Genomic DNA, 5,087 nt, shown 5'->3' on the forward strand with positions numbered 1-5,087 from the left:
CACCCCAGCCTTATACCTGCCACGCTGGGAGCAGCCCAACAGACTGCCAAGGTCTCCTGACCTGAGTGATAGTGGCTGGATCCATGGACATGGGCCCAGATGGCGTCACCCAACTGTGCCACTTACCAGCTGTGTGACCTGGAGCAGTTTACTTCACCACTCTGTGCACTTCATCTCTCCTTAGGTAAGATGGGGATGCTCACCTCACCCATCTCACAGGATGGTTGTGAGGCTCAAATGAGTTCGTGGAGCCCACTTCCTGGTGCACGGTAAGCCCCAGACACCTACTTGCTACGTCATTACTTATTGTCACTTACGTGCCTTTAAGGTAGTGGTCCTTTTGTTGAAGGGATCAACATACTCTTTTCCACACCCATGTAACCACACAAGTGCACACGAATGCGTGCACACACACAGTCCCCTGCCTTTCCCTGCCCCTCTTCCACAACCTTCCATCCATCAAGCTCCGCCCACCGTCTCCTCCCCCTGAACCCTCACACCTCCGGGTCCACCTTGAGGCTGCCGTCAGGGGGACAGTGCTGCACGTGCAGTCCCTAAGCTAAGAATCAGAACCAAGCTGTGCCTACCATGGGCATGTTGGCAGCAGGACCCTGGGGTCATGCTAAGCCTCAGTTTCACGGGGGTGGGGTGAGGGTGGGATGGGGGTGGCGACTGCTCTTGGGTGGATGGCCACTAGTGGGGGCGCAGAGCGGAGGAGGTCAGCGTGCTCTTTCCCTGGGCTGAGCCCTGCTGGGAACAGGTTGTGGGGGAGTGACTGCACTGTCATGCAAATGAGCATGCAAATTAAGTTGGTTCCCTGAGACAGGGAAGCCAGAGACCCCCTCCCTTCTCCACCCAGCTGTTTGCTTAAAGGCGCAGCAGCTGCAGAAGAGCGCTGGGCAGGGAATCCTGAGACGTGTTCCATGGATAGTAAGCACAAGGACAGTGTATTGCAATCATACCCCACTCGCACACGCAGGGACACCCGCACTCTTCTCTGTTGACTTCATGCAAACATGGGCATGCACCCACGAACATGCGGATGCCCCAGGCGCAGCCCCGCCGAAGAGCTGGAACTTGGAGGAGGTGTCACTGTGTAGCCTGGCCTGAGTCTCTGCACCTCTTTAAGCCTCAGTTTCCATCCTTGTAAAATGCAACCAGCCACAGCTGTCCCCTACTTGGTTGTAGTGAGACTGAATGAGGCAATGGATGGCCACGGTGCTTGGTATACAGGAAGCACTTAATAAATGGCAGCCGTATTATAAGGGAAACCAGGGGTACTCCACCATTGAGCTACATGCCTCCCCCAGGGGCCGCTTTTTATTTTGAGACAGGATCTCACTAAAGTGCCCAGGCTGGCCTGGAACTGGAGATCCTCCTGCCTCAGCCTCCTGAGTAGCTGGGATTACAAGAGTTAGCCACCTGGCCCCCCTTCCAATCCGTTTAGATCTCTTGTCAGGTCCTCGTAGGCAGGAAGTGGAGACAAAACTCAGGCTCAAGGTCACCAGGACGCGAACTTGGGTCTGTTTGACTCTGGCCTTTAGTCTCTGAGCTCCGGTGTCTCCCCAGGGAAGGAAAGCACAGAGATGTGGGTTTGCACACGGCTCCTGGGGACCCTGGGAAGGAGCTCGTGGCCCGGGGAGCCACAGCAAGAATGCCCTCTGCGCCCTCCAGAAAAGGCCCCGCCCGGTCTTCCCGCCAGGCAGGGGAAGGTCGGCTGCAAGCACATTAAATAAGGCCATAAATTTGTCATGAAGGTCTGGAAATGAACGGAGCCTTTATCATTTATGGATGGAATAATTAAGCCACTACTCTCAGCGGGCTCACCCAGGCCTGCGTTTGGATGCCAGGCGCTGCCAGCAGATGAGCTGGGGACCAATTTGGAGCCTTCGCTTGTCAACCCCTAACCCAGAGGCTCTCACACCAGCCCTGGGGCGCCGAGTCTCCGCCTGCGGCCAGTGCTCTTCAATAGGGCTGCCCCGCCCCCATGATGTCATAAAAGCCTCGGCCAATCCCAGGGAGACTCCTACCTGACGCCCCGCCCACGTGTGGGCGTGCCCACCTCCTTAGAGGTGGTGGGATGGGCTCCTTGGGACCCAGAGAGGCCCAGAGAAGTGAAAGGGATTTGTGGGGAATTTGGCCCAACCTGGGTTCCAGTTGTAACTCCGTCATGCTTCGGCTGTGTGTTTCCGGGCTAATCACTTCTCATCTCTGAGTCATATGCCTATAATCCCCATGGCTCAGGAGGCTGAGGCAGGAGGATCACGAGTTCAAAGCCAGCCTCAGCAACTTAGCAAGGCCCTAAGCAACTCAGTGAGTCCCTGTCTCTGAATAAAATACAAAATAGGACTGGGGATGGGGCTCAGTGGTCAAGTTTCCCTGAGTTCAATCCTGGTACCCGCCTCTTCCCACGAGTAAAAGGGTAAAACAGACAGGTGTGGTAGCGTGCCCCTGGAATACCAGCGACTCAGGGACTGAGGCAGAAGGATCCCTAGTTCGAGGCCAGCCTCAGCAATTTAGCAAGGCCCTAAGCAAGTTTATGAGACCATGCCTCAACAACAACAACAAAAAAAAAAAAAAAAAAAAGAAAGAAAAGAAAAGAAAGAAAGAAAGAAAAAATTTAAAAATGCCCCTGGGTTCAATCCCCTGCACAAAACAAAACCATGGCCAAAATAATGTCTCATGGGTTGTATGTGGGATCAAGTTAAATAATAACTATAAAATACTCTGTGAGGGTATGGCATGCAGTACTACTCCACAGATCCAATATCTCATTGCTTTCTCCCAACGGAAAGGTCAGGCAGTACTTCAGAGTTCAGAGAGGCAATGAGACCTGACTAAGGCTGCACAGCAAGTGAGCACCTTCTGGCTTTCCTCTGGCTGGTCAGCTGTCACTCAAGACCGGGCTCAGCCCATTTCCCAACAGAAGACTGAGGCCTGCGTCCCTTCCCTGCGCCCAGGTCAGTAGAGAAGAGAGATCACGGTAAAGGGGATCATAATTGGGAACCTCTCTAGAGCTCTGGCCGTGGGCTGGACACGGGCCTAGGTGCTGGGCAGTCATGATTCCATTTTGTTCTCCAAGCCACCGTCAGAAGTGGGCATCATTGCTTTTCTTCCCATTTTGAAGGTGAAGAAATTGAGGCTTTTGCTTGCTCAGCCCCTTGAGCTGAGCCACTCGGTCAACAAGTGGGATTTGGGGGATCCCTGGGCCCCGGGGGTGCTGGGCCTGGGGAAGACGGTGACTCAAAGACTGTTTGGACTGTGGGCTCCTGCCACAGGGGGAGCTCTGGCTTGGATGTCCATCCTCCCTGAATGGGTTGGAGCCTCGTGTCTCACAGACGGGAAGACTGAGGTGCAGCCACAGCACTCCCTCGGCCCCTGTTTCCTGGGCTCCAAGCCATCCCGGGTGGACACCAGGGTTGGTGGGCTCAGAGGTGGCCTCTGCCACCTGCCGGGGGGAAAGGTCTCACCGTGGGCGCCTTCTCACCCCACCTACCCTCCGTCGCTATGGCAACCGCGCAGGTGAGCCTCGTGGCTGCTAATCCTCTAATTACCAGCCACCTCTTCAATCGGCTGTAATTACTTTGGGGACACAGTTAACCTCTCATTAGGAACGCACGGCCGCTTTCTCCAAAAGCGCAGCAGTGACATGCCTAGTAATTTACCGCCCCGGCTCCCGGGGCCGCTTTGTGTTTAACTCGGGCACCATCGCATCCCTGTCATTACTCCAGCCTGGTTGTCATGACGATTAATCATTCAATCCCTCATCAGCAACTTTTGCCAAATGTCACCCGGCTCCCGATCAAAATCCATCCTGCGGCCCGACACTGGGGGACTAATGACTTGGAAATAGGCTTCCCGGTTCCCGAGAGCCTTTCCCCCAAGACCCGCCTTCAGCCCCCTCCAGGAGAGGGAGAGGGGGAGCCGAGCCCCGGGGGGCAGGCTGGGGGCTGGGGGCTTCCTGGGTGCCAGGTGCCTGAGGGACACGGGTAGGCTTCACCTGGTGGAGACCCACTTCCTGGGAGGGAGAAAGTGAGGTTTGGGGGAGCTGAGATGCTTACCCTGGCTCCAGGACGGAGCTCTTTCCACTAGACCTTGAGCCTCTGCACAGCAGCGTCCCTCCAGCCCGAGTCCTGCATCGAGCTGGTCCAGGACGCTCAGGGCACAGAGCCTTAGGACAACCCTGGCTGATCCACAGTCCGGAGCCCAGGCCGGGGCCAGCAGCTGACTGTCACAACACCTGTGCCTGAGCAACCCGCAGCCACACTGCCTCACAGCACCTCAGGATCCCGAGGGAGGAGATGGAGATTGTTAGCAGTCAGGCCAGGAAATTGTCTGCACTGAGAAATTCTTTTTTTTTTTTTTCTTTTTGGTCCTGAGGATTGAGCTCAGGGGCACTGACCCCCGAGCCCCATCCCCAGCCCTATTTTGCGTTTTATTTCGAGACAGGGTCTCACTGAGTGGCTGAGGGCCTCACTTTTGCTGAGGCTGGCTTTGAACTCAAGATCCTCCTGCCTCAGCCTCCTGAGCCACTGGGATGACAGGCGTGCGTCATTGTGCCCGGCTTCGCTGAGATCTTTGGCCTAGGCTCTTGGGGCTTCATGCTGGACGTCAGTGTGTGAATTGCTCCTCTAACACATTTCCCTCGGCTTCCCCCACATCCCTATTCTGTGGACGGGAACCCGGAGGCCCAGGGAGTTCCAGAGCAAGGCAGGGAGGGGACCACAGGTTCCCGCAGGAGAGATCACCAGCCAAGGAGGGTGGCGCAGGCTGCAGGCTGCGGGGTGCACCACTCCCAGTTTTTTTGAGGACAAGGACATGCCGGGCACCCCTCTCTGGGTCCTGCTAGATGAAGGGGGACATTTTTTTTCTCCTTCACAAAGGCCTCCATCCCCGGGTCCCCAGGCTCCGGAGGACATGCAGCCCTCCCACCCCGCTCCTCCCAGGACGGTCCCGGGCTGCGCCACCAGCCTGTGAGACGTGATGACGGCACGTGGAAAAGGCATTAGCAGACTGTCACAGCAGCCACACGGTATCAGCACACGGCTCCGTCTTCATCCTGCGGTCACCACAGTCCCCGGGCTGCG

Source organism: Urocitellus parryii, chromosome 3, assembly GCF_045843805.1.
Source record: "Urocitellus parryii isolate mUroPar1 chromosome 3, mUroPar1.hap1, whole genome shotgun sequence".
NCBI lineage: Eukaryota > Metazoa > Chordata > Mammalia > Rodentia > Sciuridae > Urocitellus > Urocitellus parryii.